The sequence below is a fragment of the Macaca fascicularis genome, chromosome 20, assembly GCF_037993035.2.
Source record: "Macaca fascicularis isolate 582-1 chromosome 20, T2T-MFA8v1.1".
Lineage (NCBI taxonomy): Eukaryota > Metazoa > Chordata > Mammalia > Primates > Cercopithecidae > Macaca > Macaca fascicularis.
In genome coordinates this window covers 81,945,864-81,973,433 of record NC_088394.1, presented here as the reverse complement: position 1 = coordinate 81,973,433, position 27,570 = coordinate 81,945,864, and the positions used below count along the sequence as shown (strand labels likewise).

The following is a 27,570-nucleotide window of genomic DNA, read 5'->3' as shown; positions in this document are numbered from 1 at the left end:
GTCAGCTTTGCATGGAGCAGGCAGGGAGTGCGAGGCGGCTGGACAGCCCCTCAGTGTCTGGACAGAGCTTCCTTCACACAGTGTCCCTGCCTCCTCCTTGGACACCTGTGGTCTGTCAGGTGACACATCATTCCTGTCCATCAGCAGCCCCCGGCCATTGCTGCCAGCTCTGATAACCCAGTCCTGACAAGGCCCCCTTCTGATAGAAATTCCTCACTTCCTGGTGGTCAGGCTTGCACTGACCCCCGTGGTCAGTGTGGGAGCTGGCAGTTTTTATTTTGGTGCATACGAATTAATATCAGCCCACTGCCTGTGGAGAAAATGCACCCGTGGTGCATGAGCATCTGCATGTCCCTCACTGTGCGGGCTTAGGGTCTCCACGGAGGCACCTGCTCCCCTCTCCTCCCATCCCTCCATTGCACCATGGGACGTCAAGGGGCAGCAGCTCTTGACCCCTGCTGATGCCCAGCCCTCCAAACGTCAGCTGTCCATCCACGCCTCCTGCTGCAGACTGCAGGCCACACTCACCATCCCAGGGCAAAGTGCAGTGAAAGAGCCTATGCCCCATTTCTCTCTCTTTGACATTTTTTGCCTGCCATCCTTTAAAAGCTTGACCCTCTCACTGTCTCCACCTTCATCAAAACCTGCTCCAAAAAACAATACGTCAGCCGTCATCCTCACCAGGTGTGAATCAGATGGGTCACGGGGAGATGGCTTGGGGGCAAAAGGGTCTTTAAAAACTGCCAGGAGATATGCAGCAGCTTTTATGAACGCTGAGCATCTGCCTGCCCTGCGTCCCAGCAATTGCAACTCTGGGTACACATGCAACAAAAACGCCTACGGACATCCACAAGAACCCATGTGCAAGAATGCTCATCCCAGGCCGGACACGGTGGCTCACACCTGTAACCCCAGCACTTTGGGAGGCCAAAGAGGGCGGATCACAAGGTCAGGAGATAGAGACCATCCTGGCTAACACAGTGAAACCCTGTTGCTACTGAAAAAAGAAAAAAAAAAAAAGCCGTATGTGGTGGCAGGTACCTGTAGTCCCAGCTACTCAGGAGGCTGAGGCAGGAGAATGGCATGAATCCGGGAGGCAGAGCTTGCAGTGAGTCGAGATCACGCCACTGCACTCCAGCCTGGGTGACAGAGCGAGACTCCAGCTCAAAAAAAAAAAAAAATGCTTATCCCAGAACCATTCATAATCATGAAGAACTAAAAGCCTCCGAAAGCTCATCACCGGGAATGCAGAATGAATGGTGACATGGGCTGCGTCCACAGCACAGAGTGCTCTGCCACAGAAAGAACGAACCCTCAGGCCAGCCCAAACTAGCTCCATGGAGAGGTCTGGGATGCCGTCTGTGCATTTTCCTGCAACAGAGAATCACAGTCACCTCCTGAGCAGAGTAAATTTAGAGCCATTCTCAGAATTCTGCTTCTCAGGGGACAGAGGCTTGGCCTGAAACGCTGCAGAAGCCAGCCGTGCTGTGTGACCACGGGCAGGAGGCCTAAACCCTCTGTTCCTTTGCTGCCTCCTCTGAAAAACAGAGATAATAATGGCGCCCGTCATCAGTGTAAATAAAAAACATACACTCATATAAATTTAATCATATAATTAAGCAAGGATAATAGTTGGTAACTATGGTGTTTGTGGCAAAGATTTGATCAGTTCCTGTGTGTAGAGCTTGCAAAACATGGCCTGGCACACAGCAAGGGACCTCAACATGGTTATTAATATTTTTATTATTATTATTAGGCAGAGAGTAGAGTGGTAGGAAGATCATAGGCTTTGAAGACTGAGAAATCTGCTGGCTCAGTTACTTACTGTGTGGCCTTAGGAAAGTCACCGAGCCTCTCTGAACCTCAGTTCCCCATGCACAAAATTGCTTGTTGTTGTGGCCAGATAAAATAGTGCAGTGCTTCCAGAAGTTCACAGCAATGATCCCTGGGTGGTCCCAGGAGATGACTGGTCAATGGGCAAAGTTTGTATTTTCACCATTAATGTATTTATTTTAACATTTATTAGAAAAATGTGTAACGAAAGTATCAAACCCATCATTTTTGGGAATTATGATTGGGGCTGAGTTTCCTTTAATATATATTTAAGTGTCTTCTAAAGCAACTCCAGTTAAAGAAAAGTATTAGTGAAATGGTATAGGGGAGCAAAGGCAGGGCAGGAATGGGGAAGGCGGTGCATGGAGGAAGTTGGGCTGGTGTCCCGCCCAGAGCCACCTGTGCTCCTGCGGCTGGGTCTGCGCTGCTGCTTCTCAGCCTGTACCGGTGGAATTGCTAAGACCCCCAGTCAGAAGCCTGGAGTGTCGGAGAACCTTCTAGCAATGATGGGCATCTCTGTGGGTGAAGGTGTCAGCTGTCCTGTCCGCTGTGAGGTGACGCTGCAGCGCCATCAGGTGCCCATACAACAGCCCAGCCATTTATCAATCACCTGTATTAGGTAACCCTTTATTGCCTGCCTGCCTGCCTCATCAGTTTCCGGCAGCTGCTGTTACAGGTTACCATAAACTTCATGACTTAAAACCACATAAACTTACTACCCAACTGTTCTAAAAGTCAGAAGTCCTAAATTCAAGCTGTGGGCAGAGCTGGTTCCTCCTGGGGGGTCTGGGGGACCCATTTCCTGGCCTTTTCCAGCTTCTAGATGCCACCTGCACTCCTTAGCCCAGGCCCCTCCCTCCACCTGCAAAGCCAGCTGTGCAGCCTCTTCCCAGCCTTCTCCCTCTTCCACCTTCTAAGGGCCCCGGCACAGTCCGCCCTCCGTATCTGCAGGCTCTGAACTCACAGATTCAACCAACTACAGATCAAAAATATTTGAAAAAAGAAATGAATGATTCCATCTGTGCTGAACATGTGCTGAGTCTTCTTCCTTGTCATTATTTCCTAAACAACACAGTAAAGCCATGACTTACGTAGCACGCACAGTGTATTAGGTATTATAAGTAATCCAGAGATGATTTAAAGTATACCGGAGGCAGTGCATATGTTGTACGCAAACGCTCTGCCGTTTTATATCAGAACCTGAGCATCTGTAGATTTTGGTATCCACGGGAGTCCTGGAGCCAACGGCCCTCGGATACCAAGGGATGACTGTAACTACACTGGGCCCGTTCGAATACTCCAGGATAATTTTCCTATGTGAAATCTGTAGTTAATCGTATCCATAAGGCCCCTTTTCCCACGTGAGGCCACTTATTCCCAGGTTCCAGGGATTAGGACCGTGAACATCTTTAGGGACCATTACTTTGTAGACCACAGGCTTCCAGGAGGCACCCCTCCCCCCGATCCAGTAAGCGACCTGCACCCAAGTCCTTGTCTCAGCTCTGTTTCTGGGGGACCCCCTCAGCCCTGCAATCATGCAGTTCGCCACTCCACACTCTTCCTATGCTCTCGGGACCCACGTGAGCCTTTTGTAAGGAATGTGACGTCACTCTGGTGTGATCCTCAGTTAAATCCACCATCTGGCAGTGTGGCCCATGGCTTTTACGTTTCAGCCAGATGCTGGCACATCAAGTTTTGTCTCAAAGTTAACCCTGCCGGCCTGTTTCCTTAAAAGAAACACCCCAAATAAGACAACGTTGGCTGCTTTTCCCCAGACTTCCCAGAGCGCCTCCACATCCAGTAGCTGCAATCCCAAAAGCACTGGCAGTCGGCGCATATTTAGGAGAGAACGGACATCGTGCCCGGCCGAGCTGCTGAGGCCACAGGAAATGGGGACCACTGGCATGAGAGGGGAAGGTTGCTCCCTAGGTTCATTAACTTGAAGTGGAGTTTGGCTGCTCTGGGGGTCAAATGCCAGCTCTTCTACTTTCTATTAGGTTGGCGCAAAAGTAATTGCGGTGTTTGCCCTTACTTTTTTTTTAGATGGAGTCTCTCTCTGTCGCCCAGGCTGGAGTGCAATGGCGCCATCTCAGCTCACTGCAACCTCCGCCTCCTGGGTTCAAGAGATTCTCCTGTCTCAGCCTCCCGAGGAGCTGGGATTACAGGTGTGTGCCATGACGCCCGGCAAATTTTTGTATTTTAAGTAGAGATGGGGTTTCACCACATTGGTCAGGCTGGTCTCGAACTCCTGACCTCAGGTGATCCACGCGCCTTGGCCTCCCAAAGTGCTGGGATTACAGGCGTGAGCCACTGCACCTGGCCTGCCCTTACTGTTAATGGCAAACACTGCAATTACTTTTGCAGCAACCTAATAGCTAAGTGAGACTGGGAAGCTTAGTTTCTGCAAGCCTCTATTTTCCCCTTCTGTGAAATGGGATGATGACGTTTACCCACCTCCAGGGGTGATGTTCAAAATGTCTAACAACCCATGTAGAGCAGACATCAGCCGATCCCAACACCCCAGACATAAACAGCCAATATGGCAGGCCCAGCCCTGAGAGCTGGAAACCAGCCTCACCCACTCCAGAGTGGTCATGAGGCTTTGACAAGAAGAACTCATGTAAAACTCATAAAACACAGCACGCCTTCAAGCAGTAGTGGCTGTGATGAACGGTCATTATTCCACCCAGCATCATCAGGTTACATGACGGGGCTAAGGCATGAGTCCTTCGGCTGGATTCAAACTGGGTCTTTTGAAAAGCAAGTTCAAATAATTGCATGGAAAGCAAGCATCGTTGATTAGACGCCGGGGTGACGCAGCAGAAGCCAAGGCTAGGCTGGAGGAAAAGGCAGGACTGGGCTTGGCCACAGCTGGGCCAAGTCTGGACTTCATCTTGGAAATCAGAACACGCCTCACTTTGGGCTCACTCGCGTTGCTCAATTTGAGCATGGGATCTTAGCATCTGCTCGTTCAGACAGTGGGCCACGTCAAGATGAGTCTCCAACGCCAGAGTCCTCGGGAGGTCAGGAGGCTGCCGGCACCCAGGCAGCTGCCGCTGTGCTCTGGGAAGGGAAGGTAGAGCGCAGGTGGGTCTGCTGGCCAGTTTGGAAGCTCAGGAAGAGGTAGGGACAAGGTGACCTGGAGCCCAGAGAAGTCAGCTGCAGCATCGGTCCCAGCTGAAGCCAGAGTCCAGCTGTCCTGCTACCTATTAGGAGACACAAATTCTGCAAAGGCCCAGCCTGGCTTTGAAAACCAAATGTGGATGATTTCTGTGCTGAGTCACTCTCGGTAAAGAGCGTTCACGGACCACGTGCCACACAGCGAATTCTCATTTCCCGTTTTATTCCCTCCAAGTTCTCATCTGGTCTTGGGCCTGCAAGAAAGTGGGATGGGACATGGAAAAGGACATGTCCTCAGCCTCGGGGTCCTGACAGAGAAACAGAACAGAGGAAAATAATGGGTCGGACAGAGACCCAGTGGTGCCCCTGAGTGGCGTCCCAGAGCCCCTCTACCAGAGAGGACCTTCCTCCAGGCAGCCCCAGAAGACGGGCAGAAATTCAAAGCTAATCCTATAGCTTCTGCCCACAGAGAATTCAACCACACATCCACACACAGTCACAAAACAAGAACAATGGAGCACTTAGGGCCAAGCCCTTTACATATATTATCTCATCCAATCCTCACAGTAATCCCGCAATGTCAGTGCTATGCGTCATTCCCATTTTACAGATGAGGAAGCTAAGCCCAGAGAGGTCGAGTAACTTGCTTAAGGGCACACAGCCAGTGAGTGGTGGAGCCTGGATTCCCCACGGTCTGCAAGCTGCTGACAGCATGGATAAACTTCAGCGCGCACAGTGGACAGACTTGCCACGTGTCGTCTTGACACATGCCCAGTGGAGCCACCAGTGGCATTAACCCAAGGAAACAAAGAATGCAGCGACCATAGGTGAAGTCATCTCCTCAAAGGCAGAAAGAGATCACTTTTCTGAAAGGAGAACCTGAAACCAGGGCCAAGCCCTCTAACCACAGGTGGCTGCTACTTTGGGGCAGGATGGATTTAAGCTGGAATGAAATACCCCCCTCGGACCCAGCCCAACCTCATGTTGGAGCTAAGCAGAGCCCAAAAATAAAATCTTGTGTTTTGCCTGGGTGCAGCGGCTCATGCCTGTAATCCCAGCACTTTGAGAGGCCCAGGCGGGTGGATCGCTTGAGGTCAGGAGTTCAAGACCAGCCTGGCCAACATAGTGAAACCCCGTCTCTTACAAAAAATACAAAAATTAGCTGGGTGTGGTGGTGTGCGCCTGTAGTCCCAGCTATACTTGGGAGGCTGAGGTGGGAGAATCGCTTGAACCCAGGAGTGGAGGTTGCAGTGAGCCAACATCGTGCCACTGTACTCCAGCCTGGGCAACAAAGTAAGACCCTGACTCAAAAACAAACAAAAATCTTATACTTTCACTCCCAGCACAAGTGGATGCTGGCAGGGGTCTGCCTACAAAGACCATTCCAGTATCTGGACATATTAGTACCCAGATAAATTCCATCTGCTGGGGTTGGCATCTCTATGCCTGAGAGCTTTACAATATACTGAGTTGAATGATGTCCCTTCAAAATCTATGCCAACTCAGGACCTCAGAATGTAACCTTATTTAGAAATAGGGTCTTTGTAGATGTAATTTGTTAAGATCATACTGATTCATGAATGGACCAACTCAATGTATGGAGACATAATAACTCAACTCACAAGAGACTGATGTATATACTGGGACACATATGTAGTAGGGGCTCTGCCTTTCCAGGAACTGGAGTTGTCCCAGCTCCCAGGCACCTTTCTGGCTGGCTGACAGATATAAGGCAGCTGGGTGAACATGGACCTACCCTACCAAAGTCTTGATGATCCTACAGCCTAAGTACTGAATGTGTCCCCTTCTCCCATCCCCACCAAGGGCAGGGACTGGCTCTGTGTCATTTACAGCTACATTTCCAGGGCTAGCACAGCGTAGCTGTATACATTCAGGTAATGCCAATTGCTACACCAAGACAACACGGCAAGTCTACCCACTGTGCACGCTGAAGTTTATCCATGCTGTCAGCATCTCACAGACCATGGGGCGTGTCCGGACTCCACCACTCACTGGCTGTGTGCCCTTGGGCAAGTTACTTAACCTCTCTGGGCCTCAGCTTCCTCATCTGCAAAATGAGAATGATGCATAGCACTGACATTGTAGGATTACTGTGAGGATTGAATGAGATCATACGTGTAAAGGGTTTGGCCCTAAGTGCTCCGTTGTTCTTGTTTTCTGACTGTGTGTGGGCGTGTGGTTGAGTTCTCAGTGGACAGAAGCTATAGGATTAGTTTTAAATTTCCTCCCATCTTCTGGACGAAGTTGCTCTCTGGTAGATGGGCTCCGGGGCACCAGCCAGGGGCAGCACTGGGTCTCTGTCGCATCCCATCATTTTCCTCTATTCTGTTTCTCCCAAATCTCAATGTCCTGTCACAAGTTTCTGTCTCATGCATGGACCCTTCCAATGTGGACATCCTTGTCATACATTAGCCTTGCCACATGATGATTCAAGAGCCTGGGCTTCTTCCAGTTGGGGCCTTGCTGTCCAGGGGATGTCAGTCTTCAGACAGAGGAGGGGAAAAGACAGAGAATTGTGGCAAATACCACGCACTTCCTTGGTGAGGAGCAGCAACTACCTTCTCACACATTCTTTCAGCAAGAACGAGTGGCCTGTTCCCACCCAGATGCAAAGACACCTGGGAAACATAGCTCCCTGCCAGACAGCCACCCACTAAGGACAGCTCCACACATACACACAGGTGCCCACGGCCAGCTGGCCATGGGTGCAGGATAAACATTTGCTCGGTTCATTCATCAGTGCACCAACTAACGGACGACCAAGCCAGTCACTCAGAAGAGAGATTTCCTAGGCGGCTGTTGAAATGTTGAGCTGAATCAGAAACCCACATGATTAAACCACGCGAGATAAGGATCTGGAGGAGAGTTCTCTGCTGACATATGCCCCTTTCGTGACCACTCTCCTCCCCACGTCACCATCAGACGGGTCACCCTCCCGGGGGCCTCAGAGGAGTCCCGAAGGCCAGCGCCCTCAGCCTCTGCCTCTCCCAGATGGAGAAACAGGCCCAGAGTGGGAGGGGACATGCCCAAGATCACAAGGCAAATTCGTGGAGGAGGAGCCAGGCCCGGCTGCCTGACCCCAGGCCATCGCTGGGGCCAGGGACAGGCTGGGCCCTCATTGTTCAGCTAATGACTGAAACCCCAGGCCTGTGGAGCGTCTGTGTGGGGCCGCTGTATAAACATTTCCTCTCTGGCAGAGCAGGAAATGAAGGGATGAGGAGGTCAAGTGACTTCACTGGGGCTCCTGCTGCCCTGCCCGCCGTCCCCGCCCATGCCTGCCCACCACCCTTCCCAAGTCCCCTGAGTCAGGTCAGAGCCACAGCCAGGCAGGTGTCCCCTGTCACCTCCTACACCCTGGGCTTGAATCTTGCTCTGCCACATCCTGGCTGGGTGTTCCTGGGAAAGTTGCTCAGCCTCTCTGAGCTTCAGTTTCTTCACCCGCTGAGGCCCTTCCCCCAGGAGTCAGGTAGTGAGGACGAAATGACACTGTGTTACGAAGCCTTGGCACGGGCCCAGCAGATGGTGGGCTCTCCGCAGTGCTTTCCTGCCATTTTAAAGTCTCTTTTAAGACGAGTGTTCACTGGGTTGCACACTTTAAATGGTTAATTGTATGTTATGCGAATTTCACTCCAGTAAAAGATTTTTCTCCACTGTCTGCCCTTTAGCCCACTCACACTCCCTCACACACTTGCACACTCACACACTCGCACACTCACACACGCACACTCACACATTTGCACACTCACACACTCGTTCGCGCTTGCACTCACACGTGCACACACTAACTCACACTTGCACACTCATGCTCACACGTTTGCACACTCGCACTTGCACGCTCACACACATTTGCACACTCGTACACTCGCTCACGCTTGATCACACACTCACATTTGCACACTCGCGCACTCACACACTGCACTCGCACACACACTCGCTCACACTTGCACAATCACACGCTTGCACTTACACACATTTGCACGCTAGGACACACACTCGCTCATGCTTGCACACTCACATAACTCACTCTTGCACACACTTATACACATCCACACACACTTGCACACTCACTCACTCTCGCTCACACAAGGACTAGCAGGTCCACTGCATCCCAAGAGGGACATAGAGACACAGGGTGGACGCCGAGATGATCCCCCAAACTCTCTCCCTGGAACCCCACTGACCTTTTCAAGGGGCTGTCAGAGGAGAAGTGAACTCACTGGATTAAGGCGGAGAACAGGACCCAGGTGGAGGAGGCCAGGCTGGGGACTCCCGGATAAGTGGGGAAGAGGAGAGACACCAGCCCCTAGGACCACGCCCAGACCTGTGGGGCCGCGCGTCAGGGAGCCCTGTGCAGTCCTGGGAGAGCAGGGGTGGCCAGGGTGGGAGGGGGGCTCTCGAATGAGAGGAGAGGGTCCACGCTCGCCTCTTACCACATTGAAAACTCACACCTCTGCAAAGGTGGACTATGTCCTCAGTCTGCAGCTGGGTAAACTGAGGCCCAGAGAAACAAACTGACCTCAGGTCACATGTCCAGTTAGTGGCAGCGCTAAGAATTAGCCTCGGTTCCGCTCCACACCCAGAGATAAATGTGAACGGCAGATCCGCCTAGGTCCACCATATCTGACATAATTCAGTTTTTAGAGGCTTGCACTGCCCGAGGCACCAGCCTAGGAGCCTTCCCTTCTCGGTTGACTCTGGGCTTTTGTGCTAAAAGGAACTTCAAGAGGCATTAACATGACATCCCATTAAACAGAAGAGTAACCGGACCAGAGAGGTTAAGTGACTTGCCCAAGGTCTCACAGCTAATTAGGACCAGACCAGACCCACAGCACAGGCTTCCTGCGTGCCTCCCCCAACCCTCCACGAGCAGGGTGACTCCCACACTCGCTGCAGGTGTCTCCAGGGCAGCTCTGCTCTCACAGATTCGGTGACCATGACACCTGCAGGCGGTGCTGGGCTGCAGCTGATCCATCAGACCTTCAAACACCTGTGGAAACCGAGGTCCATTCCTGAGCTCATCAAAAATCTAACCCACACCCCCCGCAGGTCCTTCAAAGTTCTGGAAAGAGAGAAGGTGCTTAGAAACCTAGGAGGAAACAACTGCCCAATTGCCTGTGCATCAAATCAAGTGATTTTTCCCCACTCACGTGGACTGTGGGATTTTTTTTGAATCTCCCATCAATTTCAGAATTTCAAAGAGGAAAAAAAGAAGTGAGCCCTTCTGGGCAGAGCAATTCCGAGCGACCGGGAATCAGCTGCCCTCTGCTGGCCAAACGAGGGTGTGGACAACTTGATGGTTCTCGTTCATGGGCAACTTAAGGAAAATCTGAGCCCCTTGGCAATCCCCAAAATTATTCCAGATCCCACGTGATAGGATTCGTGCTTTTTATAGCAGTTGGATTTGCATTTTCTCAAAAACTTACAGCTACCCAGAACCCAGAACTGCTTTTAAAGTATAATCGCGCCTTTATTGGGCACCTGCTGTCTGCTGAGCCCTGTTCTAGGCACGGGAGATGCAGCTATGGTCTGGACGGAGTAAACCCTGCCCCGTGGAGGGTGCCTGTTCTAGCTGGGGCCACAGACAATAAGCACATTAACAAAGCAATTAACCAAAAAGCCAGGTGGTTGTAAATGCTGTGGAAAGTAAATCTCCGAGGCAGGTACGGAGCAAGCAGTCGGGGTGATGGCTGATGCTGTGTGATGGGGGAGAGGCGGGCAGGCAGGCAACTGTGAGCCAAGACCTGAATGCAGGGAGGGGGGAGTCACCTGGTGGTCTAGGGGAAGAGTGCTCCTGGCAGAGGAAACGGCCGGTGCAAAGGCTTGTAGGATGTGGTGTTTCTGACTGGTTGAAGGGAGTGTAAGGGAGGGCTGACATGTCTGGGACGGAGGGACAGAGAGGGACAGAGGGGAAGCAGGGAGAGACATGGTCAGGGGCTATCCCAACAGCCCCCACGGACATTTAAATCAGAGTGAGGTCCCAGTAAATACTGGAGAGAATCACTCCATCTCTGGGTGGTGCTCCGGCTCCCATGAATTGAGGGATTCCTTGAGGATGGGACTACAGTGGGGGGCTAGTGTGGGGCAAGACTACAAACAGGAATCCCAGAGCTTCCGGGAACCAGGAGGACCCGGGAGATCGTCTAGTGAAGTCCAGTTTCCCCAGCTTTAATTCCAGTGGTGGCGACGGCAGGACTAACAGGAGCCGTGACCCGCCAGGCAGCCCTTTGTGCTGGGTTGGATGGTGTCCCTCCAAATGTGAATCCATCTGGAACATCAGAATGCAAACTAGGGCCACGACTGCAGATGTACTTGTTAAGAGGAGGTCATAGTGGAGGAGGCTGGGCCCCAAATCTGAGACTGGTGTCCTTACAGGAAGTCCATAGAGAAACACATACACACACAGAGAAGGCGAGGTAACGGCGGAGGCAGAGGCTGGGTGGTGCTGCCTCACCATCCAGCACCTGGAGCTGGAAGAGGGCAGAAGGAGCCGCCCCCAGGGCTTTCAGGCAAGCACCAGCCAGCAGACACCTGGTTTTCAGACTTCCGGCCTCCAGGCCTGTGAAATAATAACTTCTTGCTGTTTTAAGCCACGAAGTTTAGGGTCATTTGTTACAGGGGCCACAGGACAGTCGCATGCATGACCGCACCCACACGGCAGCCTCCACAGTGAGAACGCTCTCTCCTCCCATTTTACAGATGAGGCTAAGGAACCGGTCAAGGCCCCTGAGCAGTGATTTGACTCCACACCAAATGGGCAGCTGCTCCCAGTGGGGGCCATGGGGGAAGGTGTCCGAGGTTGGTGGCTCTGTGCTAAAGGACAAGGAATTCTCTCAGCTCCTGCTTTCACAAAGCAGGAAGATCTGCCTTCTGGGCATCAGCCGTTTCCCCACTTGTCTGGCTGCCGTTGCCCTCCAGAGCTGCCTCCTGCTTTGGCCCAGAGGAAGGAGAGAAGACTGACACAGACCCGGCCCCTCCTCTGGGTTCTGAACAAATGGTCCAGGCTGCAAAACAGGGGAGCAGCACCCACCTTACCCCTGACCAGGTGTCTGGGGCAACCTAGAGCAAGGCTCGCCTCACCACCTGTCGCAGGTGCTATGCCTCACATGGCTTGGTGCTTTTGAGAAACAAGCACTAACCTTGACCGAGCACTGTGCTTTGGCCAGGTACTGAAGTACTAAGCACTTTATGTGCTTCCTCACATTGAATCCTTGCAGTGATCCTATGCAGCCCGCACAGTTAACGAATGACCTGGTTTGCCCATTCCATCACTCCACTCTGCGTCTTTATTGGGCACCTATGATCCGTGGAGCCTGGTTCTAGGCACCAAATATACAACTGTAGCTAGGAGGGAAACTAGAAGAGAAGCTGAGAATCAGAGAGGTTAAGCAACTTGCTCAAGGTCACAGAGTTCCCTCCCCCTAGACCTGGGCTGCCTGTGAACTGCTCCTCACTGGGGCAGTGTGGTGGAAGTCATGCCTTCTCTGCCAGTCCCCAAGGCCCCCACGCTTTGAGGAGGCCCAACCTGGGCATGTGGAAAGGCCAGGTGCAGAAGAACTGAGCCCACCCACTCTAGCTGACAGACTTGGCTGAGTCCCCGCCCAGCCCCAGCCTCAGCAGAGGCCACGTGGAACAGTGACACACCATCCTTCCAAACCCTACCCAAATTGCAGAATAATGAGAACATCAATTACACGGCTGCCGTTTTCAATGCTAAGCTTTGAGGTGGCGTCACAGGAACTTTTGGTGTCAGTGCTCTGAGCCTCCGAGCGCAGTCCTGGCCACAGCCCCTCCCTGGCTCTCAGGCCAGGCTCAGCTTCTGTGTTCTGGCTCCCACCTGGCCACCCACGTAGAGGTGGCCCGTGCGGGAAGCTGTACCGGGGGAGTAAACAGCCTTCTGGAAGTTTCTGAGCACGCAGGGTGGGGGTGGCTTTCCTCTCTGCATCTCAGGTTCTTACCCGACTTCTTCTAAATTCTGCCCAGTTGCCCTCTGCTACCCTGCTTGTCTGTCCCCCTTGCCTACCCCAAATCCGGCGAGACCGGGCCAGGCGTGCTGGGCAGAGGCCCCGGTGTCCAAGGCCACCCGCCGCCCTCATGCAGCTTCCTCTCAGGAAGGGGCCCTGCCTCCCTCTGGCTTCGGTGGTCATGACAAATGGAGAACAGCTGACCTCTGGGCCCAGGGTCAGAGGCCACCAGCTTGCACCTAGGGGCAGGCAGCATCCATGAGCTGAGCCACACCCGGTCAGGCTGGCACTTGCTCAGCACATTGGTTGCTTGGAGGAACAGGAGACAGGGAGGGCATTTCCCTTACAGCAGAGGCCAGAGTGGCCACAGCAGCTGCACCGACCTTGCTGGGGACCTGTGAGAAATGCAGTCTCAAGCCACCCAGACCTGCTGACTCGGGCTCTCGGCTCTAACACGCTGTCCCTCAGGCTCCTGGGCACAGCACGAGGGAAACCAGCCTTGAAGCCCAACTCTGGGGCCACCCGTGGCTCCCAACCCAACCCCACAGCCCCTGGCTAAGCCACATCCACCACTCACTCTGCAGCCTGGGGCCAGCAGGGCGTCCCCGAGAATCACCGCAAAGGACACCAGTGCCTGCCACACAGCAGTACCCCAAAATGATAGCATTAGCCAAACAGCAATGCTTATCATCAAATAATAAAAAAGGAAAATATGTAAGGTCGAACCACACAAAATTGCCACTGTTTGTCCATTCGTGATGTAGAGAAATGGCAATTTCAAGTACTTTAAGCCAATATTTATTTTATATAACAGATTATTACTTTCACATATATAATATACCTTATATTACATATTAACTATATTTAATACCATATATTAATCATAAAACTATATTGTTAAACAATTATAATCAATTATATATTAATAATTAAGATATAATACATTAATAAATATGATAGCAATGTGCTCCAATGCCCTTCTTTTTAAACAATGGCTTTACTGAGTCATAAATTTATATACCATAAGCTTCACCCATTTAAAGTATACAAAACAGTGGTTTTTAGTACATTCACAGAGTTGTGCAGTCATCACTGTCCAATTTTAGAACATTTTAATCACCCTAGAAAGAAACCCTGGACCCATTCAGTGTCACTCCCATCCCCCAATTTCCCAGGTGCTGGTAATCACGCATCTGCCTCTGTCTCTACATATTGACCTGTTCTGGACATTTCATAGACATAGAATCACACAGCTTGTGGCCTTTCGTGTCTGGCTTCTCTCACCGAGCATCAGTTCTTCAAGGTTCATGCGTGTGGTAGTGCGTGTTCATTCCTTTTCATGGCTGAGTAATATTCCGTGGCAGGGATTTGCCACATCTCTGTTTATTCATTCACCTGCTGGTGGCCGTTTGGGCTGCTTCCACTTTGGGCTGTTGTGAGCAGTTCTGCTGTGAACATTCCCAAACGCGTTTCTGGGAGACTGGATGTTTTCATTTCTCTTGTTTTCGCATCTCCTAGAAAGCCAGAAGGAATCGCTGGCTCTGAGAGCAGCTACATTTAGCATTTTAAGAGCTGCGACATAATGGTAATGATGTCCATGCTCACACCTGCTTACACGTAACGGTTCCACTCCCAGAGCTTCAGTTATTGTGTCTAATCACCACAATAACTGTATGAAATACGTGTGCTATTACCCTGTTCCCACCCCACAAACGAGAAATTGTGCTGACGTCTACTTACACCTAACGGTTCCACTCCTGAAACTTCGGTTACTGTGTGTTTAATGCCAACAATAACTGGATGAAATACGTGTGACATCACCCTGTTCCCACCTCACAAATGGGAAACTGAGGCACAAAGCCACTGAGTAGTTCACCCAGCTGGGACTCTAGCCCAGGCTACCCCATTCCAGAGCCCACGCTGAAGCCCTGCCCTATCCCCGCCATGAGTGACCTCTGAGTATTGACCACAGCCAGCACTAGGCTAATGCCGGGCTCCTACCCCAGGGCAACTCCAGGCCCCGGCCTCCACAGAGGCTCAGCTCAAGTGCAGGGTGCCCTCATCCTGCTGCTCTCCCCATCACACCCCTTGCCCTCTTTCTCTGCCTGACCTGCAGCGGCTCCCAAAGTCCCCCATGGCTCCCACCCCTCCCTGCCTGGGAGGCAGTAGGGCTGTTATTAGCTGATTCCCATCAGTGCTTTCCAACCACCCACCCCCCAGGAGAGGAAAGCACTTCTCAAACTCTGACATCTGAATGTGCCAGGGAGGAAGAGGTGCAGACCCTGCTGGGACTCCCTGGCTCCACCACCCCAGGGGATCTGAGGCTACTCCCAGGACAGCTGGAGACACAAGGACCTGCCAGGGTGGGCAGTGGGGCTGCAGGAGTGAGGCATGGCCACAGCACCCCAGGTTATAAGAAGGACACATTGGAAAGCAAGTGCTGGAATGCAGGGCCCTGGAGGTGTGGCCTAGTGTCACGGCTGGGACCCAGGGGCGGAGTAGGGTGGCCCAGCTCAGCTGGGACGTGCATAAGAAGGACCAGGTCAGCCCACCGCTCTGGTTAGAGGCAGCAGCGCCCATTCACAAACAATCCATGTGCTCCAGACACTCGCCATGGGGCTTATCCACACTCGCTCAATTTTTAAACTTTTATTATGAAAATTTCCAAACGGAGAGAAAATCAAATAAAATCATAGAGCCGCAACTTAGACTCGACAGATCTCAGCTTTTTGTCAAATCTCTGCTAAGCAGATAGATGGTTAAATAGACATTGCTGACACATATGGAGGTATCTCACAGACATCCTGACACTTCAGCCCTAAATCCCGTGGCAGGCATCTCCAAAAACAGAAAGGCATTCTTCTGCGTGACCACACTGCTATTAGCTCGCCTAGCAAAATGAACAATAATTCCCTCATGTCATCTTGATATGGGAGGGGGGCAGGGAAGTGCTGGGTAGAGAAGGGTGTGGTCTCTGGTGAGGGCTCCACCCCCAGGCCTGTGTCCATGGACCTAAATGAGGACGAGCATTTCTGTTTTCTTGCCCCAATGTTGCATTTTCCAAGACCTCCCTGGCCCGCCACACCGCCATGCTGTGCCTATGAAAACCCCAAGACGCTAGCGGGCACAGACACAAGCGGGTGGACGCTGAGAGGAACACACCGGTGGAAGAGTATGCCAATAGGCACCGGCAGGCACTGGCAGGCCATCGACCGGCGAACAACACAGACGCCAACAGGAATTTGGGTGGGATGGTCGGAGGACAATCCAGCTGCCAAGCAGCCGGACTCCAGGGAAAACCACCTTCCCACTGGCTCTTCCGGCTCCCCATCCGTCTGCTGAGAGCTACTTTCACCATTCAGTGAAACCCTGCACTCCTCCTGCAAGCCCACATGTGATCTGATTTTTCTGGTACACCAAAGCAAGAACCCCGGGATTCAGAAAGCCCTTTGTCCTTGCAACAAGGCAGAGGGTCTAGCTGAGCTGATGAGCACACGCCAGCTACAGATGGCAAAACCGAAAGAGCACCTGTAACACAGGCCCCCTGGGGCTTCAGGCGCTGTAAGCCTCCATCCCTAGACCCTGCTGTGGGGTTGGACCCCCACGACCTGCCCGTCTGCCTGCTCTCCCGAGAGGTTTGAGCAGCAGGGCACTGAAGAAGTGAACCACACTCCCATCGCACGCTCTGCGAGGGGGATAAGGGAGCTTTTCCCGTTTCAGTCTGATACCCGGTCCATATTCACATTTCCCCCAGCTGTTCCCCAAATATCTTTTATGGCTGTGTTTGAAAATCACGATCCAGTTAAGGACTGAACACCATGCTTGGCTGTTATGTCTCTGATTTGACTTAAGCTCGTTCAGATGAAGAGCACCTCCCCAATCATCAGGAGAGACACAAGACAGAGAGGAGGATTTCATTACGGGTCCTGGGGGCACACAGCCCTCCCGGAGGCCACACGCATGGAGGTCAGGGAGCGCATGGAGAGAGGAAGGGACACGGGGGCCACACCTTGTCTATCATCCAAACAGGTTTCCAGCAGAGAGTTTTAAGTGGCTGGTTGAGAGCGAGCAGGCACGGGTCCCAGGAGGTCACACGGTGACTGAGAGGCAGTCACTGCATATCTGCACAGTCATAGTCATCCTGGGTGTTGGGGTCAGGAGACAGTCAGGCTGCATCTAGCTGTCCCATAGTGGGGTGGTCCCCAGGAGGGAATTGTATGACGCAAATGTCTGGATCCATCTTACTGTAGAACTGGAGCGGGTGGAGAACTGGAAACTGTGTCAAGGGTGGCCGAGCCTTGCCTCTGGTAGGGGGAAGTCCAACTTATATTTCAAATGGATCCCAAGGGCCAGGCGCAGGCACAGTGGTTCATGCCTGTAATCCCAGCACTTTGGAAGGCCGAGGCAGGCGGATCACTCAAAGGTCAGGAGTTTGAGACCCACCTGGCCAACACAGTGAAACCCTGTCTCTACTAAAAATACACAAATTAGCTGGGTGTGGTGGCACACGCCTGTAGTCCCAGCTACTCGGGAGGTTGAGGTGGGAGAATCACTTGAACCTGGGAGGTGGAAGTTGCAGTGAGCCAAGACCATGCCATTGCACTCCAGGCTGGGTGACAGAGACTCAAAAAAAAAAAAAAAAAAAAAAAGCTAGGTGTGGTGGTGCCTGCCTATAATCCCAGCTACTCGGGATGCTGAAGTAGAACTGTTGGAAACAGAGGGCAGAAGTTGTAATAAGCTGAGATCATGCCACTGCACTCCAGCCTGGGCAACAGAGCGACTCTTAAAAAAAAAAAAAATTTAATCCCAAGGCAATGTAACTTCATAAGAACCTCTACAGGCTCTTTACCCTAGAACCGTCTCCACTCCTCTGTTTACCCCAACTTTACCCCACAGTGCCACCTATTGAAGAGACCAGGCAATGATATGCAGGGTGGCCCACCTTCATCTTCAGGATGAACTCAGACCACAGATGAGGAAACTGAGGCTGCAGAGGAGGGGGTGGCAATGTGAGACCCACCGTTCACAGCCACATCCATCCATCCTGGCGAGAAGGGGATCTAGTAATGCTCTCAGCATGGGGCCCGCAGGACACCAGCCAGCTAGCCAGGGCCTGCCTAGAACAGAGTCACAGCCACAATGAGACAAAGGGCCCCAAAGGATATTGGCTGGAGCCACCAAAATCCCTCCAAGGACAGCTCAGGATCTGTGCTGAGGCCGGGAAGGGTGGCTTCCCAGGTGGGCACCTGGGCCTGGAAGGAGAGGTGAGCCAGGAGAAAGGTGGGAATCCAATGCTATGAGCTGGAGACTTGGCTGTAGGCAGCACTGCCGGGGCTGAGGAGAACCCCCAGCCGGGATTCTCACACAGCACATGGCGGATGCCAGGAGTAGACAGCAAAGGCACCAGGAAGGGAGAACCCGAGGGGCAGGTGCATAGGCAGCATGGGCTGCGGGAAGGGAATTAGCGCGTGCAGTGGGAGGGAACAGAAAGATCACAGAAGTCTCAGCTGCTGGGCAACCAAGGATTAGAGGAGAAACAAAGTCACCAGCAAACTGGTGGCACGTGTGTCCTGGCTTCCGGGGGCTCTGCTGTGAACAGTACGTCCACCTGGGAGCCCTAACATCCTAGTGGTGGTGGGCGTTCTAGAAACTGATGGTGCAGACACTGTCGGGCTCCACCCACGTGACCCAGATCCCTTTGGAGGTTTTTGCCTGTTCCTTTCCCAGCTCCTGTGTGTTTCTGCTTCTGTGGGTCTCACCTGGAACTCTCTTCAGAGAACCATCCTTGTGCTTCTAGGACCACATGGCGCCATCCGGCCTTCGCCAAGGACTTTGGCGAGGGGCTGTGAAGCCCAGCCTGCCACATGGCCCACCCTCCAGAGCCCTGCATGGTCAGCCTGTGGCAGGGCCCCCAAGAAACCACTGCTTGCTTGGTGCCTTCTCTTCCCTCTGCTTCCTGGCGCCTTTGCTGCCTTAACCATTTGCACACAAATCCCGCTCAGGGATTCTCTGGGGAAGCCAGTCCCAGAGAGCCACCTGGCACCTGGCACCTGGCACACACTCTTCGAACCAGCAACCCCAGGTGGAAATCTGCTCTCTTATGGTGCTCGGCCAGCACAGTGAGGCGGGTGACACGGGCCTGAATTTGAACCTCAGCCACCCACCTGCAGGTTGAGTGACCTTGGGCAACCTTTTCCCCCTCTCTCTGCTCAGTTTCTTCAGTTGCAAAATGGGTATAATCCTGGTACCATTCTCAGTGGACCGTCATGGGACTGACAATAATAATCCATAGGAAGTCCTATTATTGTTGTTCCATTACTTCAAGTCCTCATTGATTTGCTTGTTTTTAGGATAATTAAGGATGCCCTAGCCACTTAGAAGCCATTTAGAAAGATCTGATTTATTCCAGATCTGGAAATCATAAGTGGTTGTGACTTTATCCCTATGCTCTCACTTAAATCTGTAGATGAGACCGGCGAGGGAGGATTCCACCACACGAGGAAGCCCAGGTGCAGTGGGCGGGGAAGAGGTCACCCAGCTAGCAGGGGTGACGTGGGCAGCCTTGGGATGGGTCCATGGCTCCCATCCCCTGGAAGACGCTAGAGGAGCCCGGTCCATCTGGGATGCAGCCCGGGAGACTCCTGGGTGCCACAGGCAGCGCTTGCTGTTTTGCTGGAAGGAGTTCTTGCAGGCCGGAAATCTGGGTCTGTTGTCTTTGCTCGCACGTCTTCTGCTGTTCATCAGCCTTGGAAAACAGCTGCTAAAATATCGCTTCCGCCTCACGGTTCCCATGCAGATCCCTCCCAGCGCTGGGGAAAGTGCAAGCCTTTCAATGGCTCACAACCCTCGCCTTTTCCTCTCCCTTCCAATTCAGGAACTGAGTTTAGTTCCTTTCCCCAAAAATGCTGGGCAAGAGAGGAAGCCGTTTCTGCACATGGCAGCCAGCTTGGGTGGGGGCCTGGGTGGGCTGCTGGCTTCCTGCCTGCCCTTTGCCCCTGTCATCCACCCATCCTCCACTAATGAACGGACCATCTTCAGCCACACATTCCCACTGCTCCTACCAGGCAGCCCACCTGGATTTCCCCATGCATCAGATGGGAACAGGTGGAGGGTGACTGGGGATGGGAGAAGGAGTCTCCTTTGAAGCCAGTGGATAAGCTGCACTCTCCAACGACAGCCGTGTGCCCCTTCGTCTAGGGCTGGATTATACTCTGACTCCATGCCTCTTCCAATGTTTGAGTCACCCAGGAGCTGTCACCCCAGTTTGCATGCTCCTAGGAATGGGGAGCTCCTTCTTTTCCACGGCTCTTCCATGTAATAAGATAAAACGTGCCTCGCTGCCCCTTCTCCCGAGGGACCCTCAGTGCCCACAAAGCGAGGCTGGTCCTGGCCCATGAGACACGAATGCAGGGACCTTCCTCCCCAGGCTCCTCTCCTCAGCCCTTCACCCCTCCCTGAACCTGTCGCCATTCTACCCACCTCCTCTGGACAGCAGAAGCCTCCACTGGCTGTGCCCATCCTCCAGGCCCAGAACTTTGCCAAGGTCATCTCAGTGCCCACAGCAGTGCCACACGGGCACCATTATTAGCCCACCTGCGCCGGAGGGGACACTGAGTGTCAGAGAGGGGAAGACATGGGCCCCAGAAAACAGCCAAGTCCAGAGACCATGCCTGACCCTTAGTCTTTAGCCCAGAGGCTAATAAGGAAGGAGGCTCTTCTGTAAACTGGAGGCTCCAGGATCTCCCAGAGCCCCTGTTAGAGGGCAGGGAGTCGAAAAGACGGACAGGGCACCGTGGGAACCGATCCGGAGCGCTCTCCACTGCGTGTCCTGCAGGGCGTGAGGACACCTGGAAACCGTCCCGACCGACCCCCTGCACAGGGCGGGAAAGGGAGAATTTCTTCCACCCTGGAGTCCTTCTCACTGTCCAAAAGCAGCTTTGCCCTCTGTACTTACTGCCTCTTTGAAATATTTTTTAAATGGAAAAATGAAATAATATGAACCCCTGGAAGGCCAAGACCTCAGAATAGCCATGTGTCCCACACCCCACAGGGCACGGCACAGGGTCTCTGCAGAGAGGGATTTTAATCTGTTTGAAAGGAGAAGGGTAGGGGAGGAGAGGAGGAGTGGAGAGAAACGAGAATAGCCCAAGGCAGCCTTCTGGAAAATTTTATTCCAAGCAGTTCCTGAGGGGAGGCCGCCTCTGGGCCAGGGGTCAGGGAGGCGTCGAGCGCTGTGGTCCCGCGGAGCAGGGAGGGCGCTGGAACAAGCCAGAAGCCGCCGAGGCCTGGGTTACTGCTTCTCTCTGCAGAGACTCCGCTCACGTAATCACTACCTTTCATGCTGACCACGGCAGCCTTTCTCAGACACCAGCTGGAAAGGACGACGGAGGTTTCTAATTTGGGGTATGCTCTGGCCCTGGGCCCTGGCTCCATCCTCACTCCCACCCCCACCCCCTCACCTCCACCCAGCCCCAAGTGAGGTCCCCCACGCAATGCCCCAGCTAACGCCGCAGGAAGGGCCAGTCCCGGTGGGCTGTGCTGGGGGAGTGTGGCTCCCAGCCTGGGCTGCCGCCCAGCCCTGCCAAGCAGGAGAGCCTCTCACTCACAGCCTCCCTGAGTGCAGAGGGAGGGAAATGCTCCCAGCAGCTGGCATCTTTCCCCCTGCAGGTGCCAGGGCCCTCCCCAGAGCACCTCCACCCACATGCCCTCGAGAATAGCACGGAGGCTGGCAGGTTCTCATCAGTTCTTTGCTTCCGATAAAACTGAGTGGGCAGAGAAAAAACCCAGGGCAGGGAGCCAACAGGAGTTGGCTGGTTCCTGGGATGCAGCCTAAAGGGCATCTCACACCCTTATGGGGGATCCAGTTCCTACAGTGGTCATAGATTGCAGAGCATTACCAATCAACAGCCTTAACAACATCCACACCCTCGGATCCTGCCCCACCACTGCTGGGAAACCAGCCTAAAGCATCCATTTGATGAGCAAAGACGAAACTGGAGGATGCTTAGCTGAGTGCAGTTTTGATAGCAGATAGTGGGAACCAGACTCAAAGTCCCACGGGCAGAACTGGGTGCTGTACATGAGGGTACAGCCATAGGGTTTGGTACCTCCGCAGCCATTGAAAGTGTGGGTATGGAAGTGCTCTTGTGGACGGGCAAGTATGTTTTCAAGATGCTATTAAGTAGAAAAAGGAAATTACAAAATAGTCAATGTAACATGACTCTGACTTTGTAAAATACGACGTATACTTGAATATGTATGAAGAAAATGACTGCAGCATCATTTTTACATACTCCGAAATATTAACAGGCTCATGTAATAAAATGCACTTGTTTTGAGCGTATATTTCAACAAGTCTTGACAAATGTAAATCACTCATGTAAACACCACCACAAATGAGATAGAGAATATTCATTCCATCACCCCAGAATGTCCCCCTTGAGCCGCTTTTCGGGCAATCCCTGCCCCTTCCCCCAATCCTGGCCCCAATCAACTGTTGATCTGCTTTCTGTTACTAAATTAGATTTGTCATTCTGGAGTTTAGATAAGTGGAATCACGCAGTATTTTCTCTTCTGGGTCTAGCTTCTCTCATTCAGCCTGTCTTTGGGATTCAGGGATATTATATGTAACAGTTTATTCTTTGTCATTGCTGAGTAGCGCTCCATTGTGTGGATATGCCACAATTTGTTTATCTGTTCGCGTGCTGATGGACATTTGAATTGTCTCTAGTTCAGGACTATAATGAAAAAGTAAGTGCAAACATTCATGTTCAAATCTTTCTGTGGGCATACATCTTCATTTCTCTTGAAGAAATGTCTAGGAGCGAAACTACAGGGTCACAGGGTACATGTGTGTTGAATTCTGTAAGAAACTGCGACACTTTTCCAAAGCAATGGGAGCTGCAGTTGCTCCAATCCTCGCCAACACTTGGTACTGTCAGGCTTTGTCACTGGCCGTTCTAATGCACATTTATCTCATTGTGTTTTAATTTGCATTTCCCTGATCACTAATGATGTTGAACATCTTTCATATGCTTATTGGCCATTCATATATCCTTTTGTGTGAAATGTCTTCTACTATTTTCCCCACTGTTTCGTGTATCTGTTGGCTTTTTGCTATTGAGTGTAGCCAGTTTTGGTTTGTTGTTGTTGTTTTGTTTTGTTTTTAATATACTAGATAAAAGTTTTTTATCAGATATCCTGACCATTTTCTCCCAGTTAGTGACTGGGGTGGGCTTTTTCATCTTCTTAATGTTGTCGTTTGAAGAACATAACTTTTAAGTGTGGACTAAGTTCAATCATCATTTTTTTTATTTTACAGTTTATGCTTTTTGTGTCTTACCTAAGAAATCTTTGACTATCCCAAGGTTGTAAAGACTTTTTTCTATGTTTATTTTTGAAGTTTTACTGTTTTGACCTTTATATATAGGTCTACGATCTACTTTGATTTAATTTTTTAAATGATGTGAGATAATGTTTAAAGTGAATTTTTGTCCATAATCTGTACTGTCCAAAATGGTAGCCACTTGTTACCTTAGCTATTGAGTGTTAAAATGTGGCTGGTCTGAACGGAGAAGTGTTGTAAGTGTAAAATATATGCCATATTTCAAAGACTTGGAACAAAAAAAAATGTAAAAATGTCTTGTTCATAATCGTATTATTGATTACATGTTGAAAATGATAATGTCTCAAATATGTTGGATTAAATAAAATACATTTTAGAAGGCTTGGAATCAGGTGATGTAAGTCCTCTCATTTTATCCTTGTTTTCCAAAATTGTTTGGCCATCCTAAGTACTTTCTATTTCCATTTCAATTTTAGAGTCAACTTGCCTGTGTCTTTTATTTTTAAAAAGACTGTTGGGATTTTAATAGGATTACATTAACTCTGTGGATCGATTTGGGAAAAACTGACTTCTTCAAATCAGTGAATCTTTCAGTCCATAACCATGATCTATCACTCTATTTGAGTTTTCCCTAATTTCTCTCTGCAATTTCTCTCAAACCAAAAAACTTGAGTATTTTATGGTTTAATTTATCTCTAAATACTTTATGGTTCTGACGTTATTTTAAATGATCTTTTAAATGTTTATTTTTCAATTATTAATTGCTGCTAGAGTGGACCCACTTACTTGCAGGGGATACATCCCAAGACACCAGTGGATGCCTAGAACTGCAGATAGTACCAAACTCTATATATTCCATGTTTTTTCCTATACATACTTACCTATGATAAAGTTTATAAATTAGTCACAGTAGAGATTAACAGTAATAAATAATAATCAAAAGAAGGTTGGTATGGTGGCTCATGCCTGTAACCCCAGCACTTCGGGAGGCCGAGGCCAGGGGATCACCTGAGGTCAGGAATTCAAGACCAGCCTGGCCAACATGGTGAAACCCTGTCTCTACTAAAAATACAGAAAAATCAGCCAGGCATGATGGCAGGTGTCTGTTATCCCAGTTACTCGGGAGGCTGAGGCAGGAGAATCACTTGAACCCAGGAGGTGGAAGTTGCAGTGAGCCGAGATCATGCCATTGCACTCCAGCCTGGGAGACAGAGTGAAACTCCATCTCAAAAAAAAAGAACAGTTGTAACAGTATACTATAGTATTAATACAATTTATGTGAATGTGCTGTCTCTCTCTCTCAAAACATCTGATAGTACTATACTCACCTATCACCAGACCACAGTTGCCCATGGGTAACTGAAACTACAGGAAGCAAAACTGTGGTAAGGAGAAACTACGCTGTATAGAAACATCATTGGCATGGTTTTTAAAATTGGCCCAATAGATTGCTATCTTACTGCACGCTTTTATGAGTTCTAGAAGTTTTTTCTAGATTCCTTAGGGTTTTCTTTTTTCTTTTCTTTCCTTTCTTTTCTTTTTTTTTTTTTTTTTTTTTGAGATGGAGTCTTGCTCTGTCTCCCAGGCTGGAGTGCAATGGCGCAATCTCGGCTCACTGCAACCTGCGCCTCGCAGGTTCAAGTGATTCTCCTGCCTCAGCCTCCCAAGTAGCTGGGATTACAGGCACCTGCCGCTGCGCCCAGCTAATTTTTGTATTTTTAGTAGAGACGGGGTTTCACCATGTTGGTCAAGCTGGTCTCGAACCCCTGACCTCAGGTGATCTGCTGGCCTCGGCCTCCCAAAGTGCTGGGATTACAGGCGTGAGCCACCGCACCCGGCCAGGGTTCTCTATGTATACAGTGGTGCCTTTTAGGAAGAATGACATTTTTTTCTTTCTCTTTAATCAGTATTTCTTTGTACTGCCTTATCATATTGGCTGGTACCTCCAGCAGACTGTTGAATATTATGTGGTGAGAGGGGACATCTTTTCTTAGTTTCGGATCTTAGGGAGAACACATTCAGTCTTTATCATTAAGCACAATAGTAGCTGTAGGTTTTTCGCTTATCAATGAATCTTTGTCAGGTTGAGGAAGTTTTCCGCTATCCCTGGTTTGCTGAGAATTTTTATCATGAATTGGTTTTGAATTTTTGAAATGTTTTTTCTGCACGTATTGAGATAATTTTATGATTTTTTTATCCTTCTTTCTGTTAATATTCCATTATCTTTATATGTTTTACTATCCTGCCATTCCTGAAGTAAACTCTACTTGATCGTAGTAATCTTATCCTTTTATATATTGCTGGATTCAATGAGATAATACTTGTTATGGATATCTGTGTCTCTGTTTATGAGAGATATTAGCCTGTACTTTTCTTATCTTGTAATGTCTTTGTCTGGTTTTGGAATCAGGATAATGCTGGTCTAATATTTAATTCAATGAGTAGGTTCATAAATATTCATTTATTTTTCGCAATAGATTTGACATCTGGCAGCATTTCTCTGCCTCCAAGTCTCCAGTGGCTTTTTATTAGCAAAGATTTCCAAGGACCTTTGGAATGACTTTCTCATCCCTGCCTTGAGCAGCACAGCTGTTAAGGGACCAGTTTACCTTCAAAGGTCACTGATGCCCTGAGTGAATCTTGCTGGACACAGCAAATAAACAACACAACGTTCAGATGACTCTCATAGGTATTTGATTCTACACCACAAACCGTCTCCCTAAGCACCTGGCTAAGACAAGGGGCCGTGGAATCAGTCAGTCCTGGGTTAGCATCTTGACTCCATCATGATTAGTGTGACCCTCTCTGAGCCTGGATTTCCTTCTCTGTAACATGAGAACCATGCAAGCTATTACTCTGCCTGGGGCATTCTTCCTCGTGGCTACACAAAGCCACTCCTACCCTTTAGATCTTCACTCGGTGGTGGGCTTCTTAGGCAAGCCCACCTTTCACTCGCCCTTCCATAGGTAAGATCCACCCAGCTAAGCCAATTCCCTCTTCATAACCACTGTGTCCTAGAACAGGGCACCGTTTGGTTTCCCTGCGGTTATTCGGTCAATGTCTGTCTTTTACCATTATATCATAAGCTTCATGAGAGAAGGCATGCCGTCGGTGCCAACAGCACCTAACACAGCTCATTTGTTTGTTTGTTTGTTTATTTTGAGACAGAGTCTAGCTCTATCGCCCAGGCTGGAGTGCAGTGGCGCAATCTTGGCTCACTGCAACCTCCGCCTCCTGGGTTCACACCATTCTCCTGCCTCAGTCTCCCGAGTAGCTGGGACTACAGGTGCCCGCCACCACACCCGGCTAATTTTTTGTGTTTTAGTAGAGACAAGGTTTCACCGTGTTAACCAGGATGGTCTCAATCTCCTGGCCTCGTGATCTATCCGCCTCGGCCTCCCAAAGTGCTGGGATTATAGGCTTGAGCCACCACGCCCGGCCTCTAACACAGCTTTTAACATATTCTAGATATTCAATATATATTCAAATGAATGAATAGCCTATATCAAAGATGGGTTGTAAGTGTAACAGGAGGTAATGCCTATAAGGGGCTTCGAGGAGTGCCTGACTCTGAGAAAGCATGTTCTACCTATTACACGTCATTTTCAACAGTTCACACCAGGGACTGTCCCAAGCCCCAGATCCCACAACCCTTTTAGGAAAAGTGACCCTGGATACCACCAAGCTGACTGCGACCACTCCCAAGGAAAAGGGTCTGTGCTGTCAACATCCAGGAAAGGTATTCTTCCAGGAAAGGGATCCACGGACCCCCAAAAATTCAAGAAGTCCATGAAATTAAATGAAGATCCCTCTTTATTTTAACCAGCCCCGTGCTGATATTTAGCACTTTTCTTTTTGATGATGCTTGTAGGCACAAGCCATAGGGGCATTAGCAGTGGTTGTGACTTTGTCACCAATAGACTCACAGATGCTTTCTTAACATCTCGAGTCATTACAGTTCTCTCAAAGTGCTGTTTATGCTAATCACCACTTTGCAATTATGGGACTTAGACTCTAGCCCTGCTTCTAGAGCTTTTCATTTAATCTGCTAATGAAGAAACCCCACATATATATTTTATCATAGATTTTTGTTGTTGCTGTTGTTTATTTTATTCTATTTTATTTTAAGTTTTGGGGTACATGTGCAGGATGTGCTGGCTTGTTACGTAGGTAAATGTGTGCCATGGTGGTTTGCTGTACCCATCAACCCATCACCTAGGTATTAAGCCCATCATGCATTAGGTCTTTTTCCAACACTGTCCCTCCCCTCGACCCTACCACCAAGGGGCC

General features: G+C 50.5%; 1 long non-coding RNA gene across 6 annotated transcripts in view; it reads right to left on the bottom strand.

The window, feature by feature from the left end:
* The window catches only part of LOC135968708 (uncharacterized), a 399,823-nt gene that overhangs the window by 286,379 nt on the left and 85,874 nt on the right, over window positions 1–27,570 (bottom strand). For 2 of the 6 annotated variants that reach the window (XR_012429201.1, XR_012429203.1), the window contains one exon: window positions 13,920–14,449. The exons of 1 other annotated variant lie outside the window; for it this stretch is intronic. This is a non-coding gene — a long non-coding RNA (uncharacterized lncRNA). Of the gene's footprint in view, window positions 1–13,919; window positions 14,450–18,354; window positions 21,307–27,570 lie in introns of those variants that run through there. 3 more of the 6 variants (XR_012429202.1, XR_010583652.1, XR_010583650.1) reach the window with 2 other exon arrangements.